Source organism: Agelaius tricolor, unplaced genomic scaffold (genome assembly GCF_023055355.1).
Source record: "Agelaius tricolor isolate 1412-34295 unplaced genomic scaffold, bAgeTri1.0.p SCAF_21, whole genome shotgun sequence".
NCBI lineage: Eukaryota > Metazoa > Chordata > Aves > Passeriformes > Icteridae > Agelaius > Agelaius tricolor.
The window spans coordinates 3,164,870-3,177,282 of record NW_027269281.1 but is presented as its reverse complement, the minus strand read 5'-3'; the positions used below and the strand labels follow the sequence as shown (position 1 = coordinate 3,177,282).

Here is a 12,413-nt window from a genome sequence, read left to right as displayed (position 1 = left end):
TCCAAGCAGGTATTTTAACACAAGCATACTTATATCAGCTATTTCACTAAGCTTAATTAACAATAGAAATAAAAACTATAAATTTATAACAAAGTTACTTTAATATCACACATATGAATCCATTGTAATATTTGAGAAAAGCCAATATTATAATATGTATCTATAACAATCCTCCCTCTTATTCTTTATAAATAATTTGGCTTGAACAATATTTCTCATCCGCTTGCATTCTTTGGACTATGCTGGTAATTAGTCGAATAAAACAGGGGATTAAACAAGGAAGAAATATCAAAACAGTTATAACACATAAAAGGAAGAAGCCTAATTTCTTCCACCAATCTATCTCCAATACATTACCCCACCAGCTGGGTTTTTAACCTTGGTTCCCACTTTTGGACCAGTACCTGGGTTATTTTTCTGATAGCTTTTGCTTTTTCCAGGATGACATCCCTGTTGTCATCTATTTTCAACAATGTGATATATTAAACTTTCCACAAACACCCCCTTCTTTAGCCAATAAATAGTCTAAAGCCAACCTATTTTGATGCACTACAGTTTTTGTTCGGCTTTGGTGACTTGATATTAATTCCAATGCTGGAGCAGCTTTGTTTGTTATCACCTCCATAACTGCTTGGAGTCTTATAATATGATTCAGCATATAACTTGGGGCTAATACAGAGTTAGATTGCTGTGCTGGTTTTACCTTTTTGTTTACCATTTGTTCTTTTACCGAACCTTGGACTATTTCCCTAAGGTCAAATGTGAAACAAATCCATCTCTCTCCTTTTGGACATTCAATTCCCCATCTATTACCACTTTTTCCTAGGTTTCTTACAATCCAATATTTTTCCCCATTTTGCCTACAGGTACTTAGTTTGGATGGGTTATAACAGACACTGTTGACATGGGTGTGTGTAATAAAAGAGGAACTTTGGTTTCTTTCCATGTAATGCTTTTGGTAGCATTTGTAGCACGATTTTATCGGTATCCCAAAAGGGAAAAGACAACAAATGAGTGATTGAAAAAGAAATAACAGAGGTCCGGTATGGCTTATACCCCCACCTCCCCTGCTTTATGGATTTGCAACCCATAGCAGGTGTATATGATCGGCAAGTACAGTGGCCAAACGAAGCTTACCCTCTATATTCTTGTCACTTCCTTTTTACTAATTTCCAGGCAAATAGTTTTTGACACTCCTTAACCGTAGCATCCCACTGTGAGAAATGACTGCTCACTTTAAAAATTTTAAAAGGTTTATTAAACCTTAACAAAAATACAACAAAGGACTAAATAAGGAAAAACAAGCCTGGGAGCCTCCCTCATGACTGCCTACCACGTGGCTGGCTCCTCTTCAAGATGGATGCTTTGCCTTTTATATCTCTAGCCCCTCCTAGAGCCTTGTCTGTCAACTCCTTCCTTGCTGTCCAGTAGTAGGGTCACTTTCTTGCATTCTGATTGGAGGTCAGGTGCTGCCATAGTAACAACCCACCTTCCCAAATGCCTGGATTACCAAGACCATCCCATGATAACACATACTGGGGGGGGAACACATTGTAGTAACATAATTATACATTTATAACACTTCTTTTTAACAGACATATAATGTTCACCCCTTAATTGTGAGAGCCAACCATTTACTCATCTGTAATAAACCCCTCTTTTTTTCTTTTTATAAGTCATTTGGCTTGAACAATTAACCTGTTTCTTCAATTCTGATTATTTACTCTCACTTCTCAGAAATAAAAAATTTGAATGAGTCATGGTAGCATCCCTGGATGTGGGTGAGGACAGAGGGAATAGCGACAATCTCAGGTTCTCTTTAGGCCCACATTGATTAATTGGTTGGAGCGGACAAAAAGGATTCTTAGAGGTCCGATATAGCTTTTTACTCCCATCTACCATGTCTATGGGGTTGCTACCCATAGCAGGCGTATATTAGTGGCAAGTAGAGAGGCCAATTCAGTCTTGCCCTCCAGTCCTTGTTGTTAATTACACCTGTATTGGGTGTTGAAGGGAAAAGACAGCTGAGGAATGATAGAGGTCTGGTATGGCCTTTTTTCCCCCACCTTACCATGCCTACAGGATTGTTGCCTGCAGCAGGGCTATGGAATCTTCTCAGTGATGAACACAGGGGCCAACCCAGTCTTGCCTTCTATTTCTTGTCTTTCCAAGCATACCACCCCAGCACCTCTTAAGGTTCTCCGTGTATGTCTCCTCAACAGATGCTTGCAATCTCAATCTATTAAAGCAAGACAACTACATCAATGGCAGGTACGGTTCAAATTCCCCAACTAAAGAATAAACCAGTCCTTAAGCTGGCTGGTGGGAGCTTGATTTCATTTTTTTTCTTCAAACTTTCTGGTTATCTCTCTGCCTCTGCTTGAGAGTTGCACAGCCGATTAAGTGGTTGACAGTACCTGGAAGGGACCTCCCCATTAAGGGGTTGAAAGCTGGTCTTTCTGTAATGCTTTAAACCCTTCCCCTTTTGCACCTGCTACCTGCACGGTATTTTGACTCTTCCATATCCCTGTGGATGTGACAGCCTGGTCAGAGAACAAGAAAGCGAGATAAGTTTTCTCACAGCAGACTTGTGAGACTTCCAGGGAGTTGTAGAGAAACAATGATAACTTGTTATTATAAATTACCTGCAGGTGGTGTTTTCCTACTCTCTCTTTTTCAGTTCTTCTCAAGGATTGTTTGTGAGAAAGGTATTTTTGTTAATTAGCCAATCAAGTGGAATATATCAGAACTGTCTATGAAAAGAGAAGAGTTTTTTGCATTAAAGCAGCTGTTGTGCAAACCAGCCTTCTTGGAGTCTGTGCTGCTTTCTTACTCAACAGCGACATATCCCCTTTTAATTCTATAAACAGAAGTTGTTCTCTTTTTTTTGGTTGATTATTTTTAATTCCCATTCTTCCTCGTGAGGACTTATTTTATTAAGGGTTACTGATGATATTTTGTCCTCAGGAGGTAGAGCCCTTGACATCTCTAGTCTTCTATCTCCCCTCTTTGCTCGTTCATAAAAATCTTCAGGTCCTCTTCCCCTTGGGGGCAATTCCTCTTGAAATGTCCATTTTCCTTACAATAAAAACAAATTTGTCCTTCTCTAATGGCAGTTAACATTATTTTGGCTTTTTCCTTTGCTTTCTCTTCATCCCTCCTGACATATACTTACTGTGCTTCTCTTAAGAGATCTTCCAATTCCCTTTCTTGCCAATTGTCTAATTTCTCCAGTTTTCTCCATATGTCTAGCCACACATGGGTGACAAAATATGTTTTTAATAAGATTTGTCTGGATGTTGTTTCAGGGTTGATACCTGAATATTGCCTCATATTTTTCCTCATTCTTTCTAGCCACTCTTTTGGAGTTTCTGCTCTCTTTTGTTGTTCATCAAATACTTTGCAAACATTTTGGCCCTGTGGGGCCACTTCTTTAATAGCCCTTATAATTAATGTTCTCTACTCCTCCATGTTTTGCCTTCCTCCAGTGCGGTTGTGGACCCAACTAGGGCGCAATGTGGGCATTTTCAGATCCCCAGGAGGTCCTTGTATTTGTCCCCTTTCCCATATCAGTATCCCAGCCACTCTGATCATCTGTCTTTCCTCTGGTGTAAATGACATGGCCATTATTGATTGCATTTCTTCCCACGTATAAATATTGGGGCCTTTAAATTGGTCTAATCGTTCTTCCAGTCCAATGGGGTCCTCTAATAATCCTTTTAATTCCTTTTTGAACATTCTAACATCAGAGGAATTGAGAGGTACAGTTACAAATCCAATTCCTCCTTGCACCCCCCCAGGGGTACTTCCCTCAGGGAATATAATCACACTGCTTGGTTCCCATCTCCTGATTTGCTTTCCTCTCATGGTGTCACTGTTTCTGGTGTTTCGGCTAGGCCCATCAGAGCATAGGGTGTAGTAAACCCCATAGATTTAGGAAAAGCACCATGGAGAATATGAACAATAGGAATGCTGAAACAGCAAAAGAAAATTCCTGTTTCCCTATCCTCTGCCCTTAACCTATCTCTGTAACCCTATAAGGCAATGTCATGTTAACCCCTTACCATTGGTCAAGCTTGGATCCTTTCCAACCCTATAAAAGAAACATACTGTACCCCATTAGGGGAGAAAGAAGAAGAGCAGAGACCCTTCACGGACCTCCCTAAATAAAGCCATCTCCGTGGAACAGCCTGTGCCTTCTCCTTCTCCTCTCTCTCCGTCTGCTGCAGCCTCAAGCCCGGGGCACCACTACCTAGCAAGCAAAGCTGAAATCCTAAGAGCTGGCAATCACTATAGAGCTGAAAATCACCATGCTTGCTAGATGGTAGCCCTGCGACGTTGGCATGAGCGAGCTAGCTTCGGGCACCCAGTCCCTACTCAGGGACTGAGCTCCTGAGCCCTATTGCTCTGCTTTATGATAAGGCCAAATCAGAGGCTTTATTAGTAGGGGGCGTGCCATTTGGGCTACTGGAGGTGGAGGGGTCAAGTGTTCTAATGAGTCCCATTCTTTATTTTCTGATACCTTAAACATGCTCGCCCTCAAGGGTAAAATCTCCCCTTCCCAGCAGGTAGCATAGTGTCCTAGGGTGACGTTATGATGCTTGTATCCCCATTCATGTGTTCTGTTAATGTTGGATATTATGTTCTGTACCTTTAAGACCGGCTCTGAAGAGGGAAAGTTTTGTTTTGGTTTTCTTATCAGCCTGGCGGGACACAGAGACTGAAGCTTCTGCTTTTGCTGCTTTTGCTTTTGGCTTTTTGCTTTTGCTCTCTCGCTCTTGCTTCACTTCTGCTTGCTTTTGCTCTTTAGCTAGTTTAGCTAAACTGTCCAATTTCTTCCTGGACGGTTTCTCCTTTCCTTTTTCTGATCATTTCGAACCTGCTCTGGACTGGGACCTGAGAAACACCAAGATCCTGCACCTTCTGGCCTGCAGCAGCAGCCCCAGCGCCGGAGGGACTGAGAACAGAGTGACCACCCCCCAAGAGAGACTTTCTGAATTTGTCATCTTTTTTCAGAGTGGTGTCATCCGGTATTGTTCATTTTGTGTGCTGGGGGGTGCTGTGCTTGTTAAATAAACAGGTTCTTTCCACTCCTCTCCGAGAAATCCTTCCCGAACCAGTTGGGGGGAGGGGCTGTGTGGGTTTGCTTACTGGAGGGGCCCTAATTTGGAAATTCTCCTCCAAATTTGCCCTAAACTGTAGAGAGCTTTTTGGATAATTGGTTAGCTGAGAAAGGACATTTCGATGTGATACCAATGGATAAGGATAGGGGAAACAAGCTGGGAACTGAGCAACCAGTGTCCAATCACTGACAAAGGTCACAGTGACCTTCCCTGAAACGGGAAGACGGGGGAGAAAATCGCTTGCCAGAAAATGTAGTTATCTTAGGTAGAAAAGTTAGAAGAATGCAAACATAGAAGCAAAATAATTGTTAGAAGATAGAAGTAGGTGTGGTTGATCTAAGTGTGCTTTAACCAATAATGAGCTCAGCTTTTGCAATATGTATAAGCTTCATTAACACCAATATAAATATGGGTGAGCTTTCAATAAACTTCGGGATTTGCTATTCACGCATATTGTGTGAGGCATTTCTTCCGCCGTTCACGACAAATGGTGACCCCGGACGTCGGGACTAGCCACGGTCGGCGGCGTGAGCGGAGTTCAGGTCCTATCGCAGCCGAGGACGGCAAAAGCACCGCTGAAAAAGGGAAGGTGCCGTGCCCTGGGTGACCCCAGAGGGGGGCCCGGCTGATACGTGCTGCCGGAGCCTGAAAAGAGCTGCAAGAAGCGCGCTGTTATCGTTTAACATGGATAAAGAAAGGCAAGCAGCATATAATTTATTTTCTAGCTTTTTATATAAGCATAAGATTACGGGTATAGATTTGTAGAAGAAGCTTCGTGGGTTGTTAGCTCATGGTTATGCTCAAAGACTTTTTCGGACTCCTCGCACAGTGCACAGGTTATCAGAGTGCCGTATATTTGGGGATTAGTTGTGGCAGGCAGTCATAGATGCTGATAAAGCCACGAGAAAGTTGGGAGATTTATGGCAAGTCGTGCATGCTGCATTCTTGAAATACCAGGCAGAGGAAAGAGCTGCCCAGCAGACTAGCGTAGCCCGAGAAAGAAACAGGAGTTACAGAGACTGGTTTGGGTCCCCGCCGACACAAGCTGCTGCTCTAAACGGCAGTTCCCCACCCCCATAGGCGCCTGCTCTAAGCAACACGGCCCCGCCGACATCAGCGCCTGTTTTAAGTGGCACCCCCTCGCCGACTTCAGTTCCTGCCCCATACGGTGGCTCCCTGCCGACACGGGTTCCCGCTCCAGACAGCAGCTCCCTGCAGCTATCAGCTCCTGCTTCGGGCAGCAGCCCCCCCCGCGCGTACTCCAGCCGTGCCGCCCGCAGCCCCCCCCCGGAGAGGCTCGTGCCGGCCCCGGTCCTGGGTGACTTAACAGCTGCAGCACGGCCGCCTCCCGCTCCGCTCCGCTCCGCAGCCGCCCCGACCCCCGAGCCGAGGGGGGGGGGCGGCAGGACGGGCCTCCCACCCCCCGTGGAGCAGCGGGCTCCAGGAGGTCCACCCGCCCCGCAGCTGCCCGGTGCGGTTCTGCTTCCTGGCCACCAGCTCCCTGCGCCCGGACACAAGCAGCAGCTGTCACCGCTTCGGCTCTACCTGCCTCCAGCCCGCCACCGCCGAGAGCCTCGGAGTGGACCTGGCAGCAGCAGCGGACAGTAACCCTGATAACTGCTCACCTGGAAAAGGTTCCAACTGGGGTGAAGGGACCACTCATTATTGATGGATTACCTATGGGAGCTTTGCTTTTAAGACGTTCCTCGGCTACAATGATGGGATTGTCTGTTTTACCTAACCTGGCTATGTTGCCAAGGGATTGGCCACTTTTGATTATTGATCTGAAGGACTGCTTCTTTACTATTGCTCTTCATCCTTGAGACACTGCAGCAGATATTGGACTGTGTTACACAAGGCAGTGTTCGGAGATGTGATCTTGATCTCCCTATACAGCTGACAGTTTGGTGTAGACCAAAATTTTTACTGGGTGCACTTGCTCAGCATAACAGAAAAACGGGGGAGACATGGGCCTTGGAATGGATATCTCCTCCACTTCAACAACATAAAACCCTTCTTCAGAAAATTGACATTTTAGCTGATTTGTTCAAAAAGGGTCGTGATAGGACAATGGGGTTGGATTCAATGCCCAAAAAGATCACTAAAGCCCTTATCGGATGCTATAACTGCTTACACAGATGTAGGAAGAAAATCCAAACAACTGTTACTCATTGTACATATTTATATGTTTAGAAAACTGGACTGGATGTCATGTAACATTTAGAATTATAATTTAACCTGAATGTTAGTTTGCACAAAAACAACAAAACTCCCACTCAAAACAGATACTAAAATATATAATAGACTTCCAACCATAATATTAATACTATTATTATTATTATTATTGGGGACAATTCTGATAAATAATTACCAAAAAGAATATATTCATCCCTACTGTTCAAGCATCAATTGACTTTTAAAACATAAAACATAAACACTGATGTTTGAGGCCTAGAAAACATTCATTCTATTCTTTGAATAATGATTTCAGTCTACAGGAAAACTGTTGCTTAGCTTTTCCTGTAACATCGAACAAAGAGTATTTTGTACTTAGTTGCTATCCTTTTTCTTTGTCCAAGTGAGAACACAATATGTCATTTAAAATATTCTCTCATTTAATTTACATTTTAATCTGAAAGAGAATATGGGTTTAAAAATCATACCACAGCATTAACGTCCCTTTGCACTCAGAAACATATTTCTTGTACCTGTTCAATTTAAAGCAAACCCACAATACTCTAAACACCCGACTCAACTTGTAACTTCTCCATCACTTCTTATATTTTTTTTTCCCTCTGAAAATAACCAGTGTGAGCTGTAGCTGTCTCTCATGTGTTAAGTTCTTCACTGGCTTTTGCATAAGGAGATTCACAAGCACATGAGTTATTCTACACTGCTTATTTGTCTCAAACATCTGATTTAAAACACATCATCTGATTTGTATTTCTTAATATTTTATAGGTGAGTTAGTTCTGAGTCATTTTTCTCTGTTTCCTGTGTTTAACCAAGATGCTGAAGGACTTTGTTGATACATCAGACTTCACTGAAACAAAGGATTCACACAGATCAGGCATCTAAATTATTTGTTCATTTCAAAAGTGGTATTTTGGCTACAGTATATTTTTTCCACTTGCGTGGTAGAAATATTCCTCTGGCACAGTCGAACGTGATAGGTCCTATTTTGGGAGGTCAGGGTCCCAACCAAGTGTGAGAGGATTGTCTGAAGAACTTAAGGAAGCTGAAGCTGAGGAGAAAGAGACATTCTTAAGAGTTTGTGACAGACATGATGGCCGAGTGGCCCAAAAGGGTGCCTGGGAAAATCAAGATGGGATGGAAACTTTATGTTGTTGCTTTATTAATTTTTGCTTTTTTTGAGGACAGTGTAGACCATCAGGCATGGGCCCCACCTCAGCCCAAAACTAACATATGGGTCACCCTGGCAAACTTAACCAAACAAGAGACTATTTGCCTGTCACTGTCCTCTTCTGGCAATCCTTTCACAACTTGTTTGGTTGGATTACCAGCAGATCCCTGGCCGTGCCCTTTACATGTGCCAACTTGCAAGGCCAGCAATGCGAGGATGAGTGTGGACAATTGGGATCAATGGATTTCCCGCTTTCCTCTAGCTCCACAGGAGCCCCAAGAGTTAGAGTTGTTAGGGTCAGTGATGGCAGATGCATGCATTCATTTTAACCATAGAAGCCTGCTGTCAGTCAAGAACCATTCTAATGTTGTAACTTCCAGCATGGCTGTCTACCGAAATGCATCGGCCTGGTGCAATTATACAACAAAGAGAGTGTCAGTCTCATCAAATGACCCTATTCAATTGCCAGCAGGATATTTCCTGATATGTGGAGACCGTGCTTGGGCCGGTATCCCATCAATGCTGCACGGGGGACCATGTACACTTGGACGGCTGTCTCTACTTACACCTAACATGTCCATGATACTGAACATGAGCCGTCGCCATCGTAGAGGCAGACGAATGGCTCATGCATTTGCAGCCGACTGCCGGGACGATGTAAAGTTTTGGTCCCCAGCGGCCATAGTTGCAGCATCTTTCTTAACTTCAGGGGTATCGGCAGCAGGTGCTCATGCTATTTTAAATAAGTTAGGGTGTTGGCTTGCTAAGCAAACAAATGCAACTTCTTTAGCAATTTCCAGTCTTTTGCTTGATGTAGATTCTATTCGCCATGTGACACTTCAAAATAGAGCTGCAATTGACTTTCTCTTACTTGCACAAGGCCATGGCTGTGATGAATTTGAGGGCATGTGTTGCATGAATCTCTCTGATCATGCACGAGCTGTACACTCACAGGTCTCTGAGTTACAGAGGTTAACTGGGAACTTACAGGTGGAATCAGGCCTTGGTATTGATGGATGGCTCAAATCTTTAAACTTAGGATCATGGTTACGTTCTATTGTTAAGATTAGCATTGTAGTAGCTATTGTAGCTTTGCTGTTAGTATTAGTCTTGCCTTGTTTTTGTATATGCTTACAGAATATGGTGCGAAAGATGATAACTACCGCATTTAACCAAACTATGCTTGTTCAACAGAAAAACGGGGGAGATGTAGAGAGCTTTTTGGATAATTGGTTAGCTGAGAAAGGACATTTCGATGTGATACCAATGGATAAGGATAGGGGAAACAAGCTGGGAACTGAGCAACCAGTGTCCAATCACTGACAAAGGTCACAGTGACCTTCCCTGAAACGGGAAGACGGGGGAGAAAATCGCTTGCCAGAAAATGTAGTTATCTTAGGTAGAAAAGTTAGAAGAATGCAAACATAGAAGCAAAATAATTGTTAGAAGATAGAAGTAGGTGTGGTTGATCTAAGTGTGCTTTAACCAATAATGAGCTCAGCTTTTGCAATATGTATAAGCTTCATTAACACCAATATAAATATGGGTGAGCTTTCAATAAACTTCGGGATTTGCTATTCACGCATATTGTGTGTCGCATCTCTCCCGCCGTTCACGACACTAAACCATGACACATAGTCATTCTTTTCCTGATTGAATGGTTTTGTAGCTCTTACATACATGTTTAATTAACCCCATCATATCTATCCTTCGTCTGATCCATATCTCCGACCATTGTACATGATCACTCTTAATTTCCCTTCTAGTCAATTCTACCATGCGGTACTGAATAATAATACGCATTTCCACCGGGCTAATTTCCTTCCCAGTGGACTATCTGGGGGTATGCCCATTGGTTCCTCTTCAATTTCTGCTTCTTCCTTTGGGGATTCGCTACTCACCCATAGTCCCATCCAGACCGGCAGATCACAGGTCTTCCCTTCAGAGCCTGCATTTCCAACCACAGTCCCTCCCGACAGAGTCCGCCTCTCCCAATCAGCCAATCATACAATCTCCCAGCAGGGCCCGCCTGCCTAAGAAGGGAGAGGGAAAAAGAAACAAGAAAGGAGGCTAGAGAAGTGTCTTGGTTCAGGGCAAATTTGGGAGAGAACCCCCAAAGGAGTTCTGATAGAAAAAGCAGATTCAATTGGCCCCTCTCTCAACTGGTTCAGGAAAAAATACCACTTTGGAGAAAAGTGGAAAAACTGTTTATTAAACAATAAAACCTCTTGCTGCTCCAAAAGAGATGACAAACTCAGAAAAGTCCTCTTCTTGGGTTGCAGCTTGGCTCACTCAGTCTCTTATCAGTCCTTCTGGAGCTGGAAATGTTGCAGCCCAGGCCCGGCCCAGTGGGCCACAGGCGTGAGCTGCCGGTGCTCTTCTGGATGTTCAGTCCAGAGCAGGTTTAAAGAGGTCCAAAGAAAAAGGAAAAAAACCCTACAGTCCAGGGAACTTCTTTGCTTCAGCTAGCTAAAACGAACTAAAAGCAAAGGAGAGCTCTGTTCTGCTGTCTGTCCATCCACAGACAACACAGTCCAGGAGCAGGAACGTGGAGGAGTGAGTGCAGTGTCCGAAAACAAACTGCGCATTTCTTCTCTCCCCCCTTCACTCTCTGGAACAAGTCTTAAAGGTGCAAAGCTTATTATTCAGCATAAACAGAACAGATTGGGGATAAAAGCATCATATAGTCAACCCAGGACAAGAAGGAGAGAGAGAGGGAGAGAGAAGAAAAATGAAAAGGAAAGAGAAAAAAGAGAGAAGGAGAAGAAGAAAAGAAAAAAACACCCCAACATTTTACCTCTCTTCCGAAAAGTAAAAAAAAAAACCTCGCCTACGATCCACGGACCTCCGTATAACCGGATTCGTCCCTGCCGTTCCTCTCCTCCTCGGCTCTTTGTTTTGGTCCCACAGCCTTATGCCGGCGGGTGTCCCAGGGAAGCCGGTCCGCGGCCTGCCCGGCCTGCCACTGGCTTGGCGAGTGGCGACTCGGCCCCACTCCCGGTGTGGCGTGTGGTGGCTCCGCCCCACTCCCCGATCCGCGGCCGGCCTGGCCCGCCCCCGACTCCGTTAGAGAGAGAAAAACAAAGTAAAAAGAGAGAGAGAGAAAGAAGGAAAAAAAAAAACCCCTTGCTTTCCCCTTGGCAGGCTGGAACAAATAAAAAACCCACAAAACCCACTCCACCTGCAGTCTAGAAACCCCCGCGCGACTGGGTCTGCCCTTCTACTCTTTTTCCAGCCAGGGTCTCGCACCCCGGTGATTTTCGGCACGCATGGGCAACCGCCGACAGACCTCCCTCCCTTGGGCTCCTACGGCCCTTCTCTGACGACCAGGGCCGCGCCGCATCCCCCCGCCCCCGGCACCGCCGCCGCTCCCGGCCCTGCCGCACCTGGGCTCACACCGAAACCGAGCTGCGCCGAGACGCCGAAAAACCTCCCCCACGTGGGCTCCCACGGCCCTGCTCTGCCGAGCTTGAGCCGCGCCGGGACCTTGGCGCCGCCGCAGCTGGCACCTACGTGGCCTCCTGTGGCGGCCTCCGAGACGCTGCCGTCCATACCAGCGCGGTCAACCCCCCCCAATCCCCCGCCCCGCCCCAAATCCAGAACCCCCCGCCCCAAATCCAGTGGCCCTCAACCTGGCACCTCCAGATGTTCTTGAGCCCCCAAGTCCAGCAACTCTTACACACACTCCAAGCACACTCTCGGACTCTCACACGCATGCAAATACTCACATATTTTGTCTGCTTTTTCTTCCCCCTTTTCTTTTTCGTTATTTAGTCCTCTGCTGTCCCCAGGGAGGATACCTGCACTCACCGGTGGACACAGGAGAACTCGAATGAGCTGCCGAAATTGGCAGGGTACATCTCTCTTTTGAAATCTCCTACAGGCATGGAGAGGAGGTTCTTATCCCGGTTTACGAGAATCCAAAT

The 12,413-nt window shown here is 45.1% G+C and overlaps 1 long non-coding RNA gene across 3 annotated transcripts in view; it reads right to left on the bottom strand.

The window, feature by feature from the left end:
* LOC139598966 (uncharacterized) overlaps positions 1–11,757 on the bottom strand; it is a 31,429-nt gene extending 19,672 nt beyond the window's left edge. The window contains exons 1-3 of one of the 3 annotated variants that reach the window (XR_011682103.1): positions 11,285–11,757; positions 10,389–10,520; positions 6,928–8,367 (exon numbers count right to left, since the gene is read on the bottom strand). This is a non-coding gene — a long non-coding RNA (uncharacterized lncRNA). Of the gene's footprint in view, positions 1–6,927; positions 8,368–10,388; positions 10,521–11,284 lie in introns of those variants that run through there. The other 2 variants (XR_011682102.1, XR_011682101.1) reach the window with 2 other exon arrangements.
* Positions 11,758–12,413: the final 656 nt, after the last annotated feature.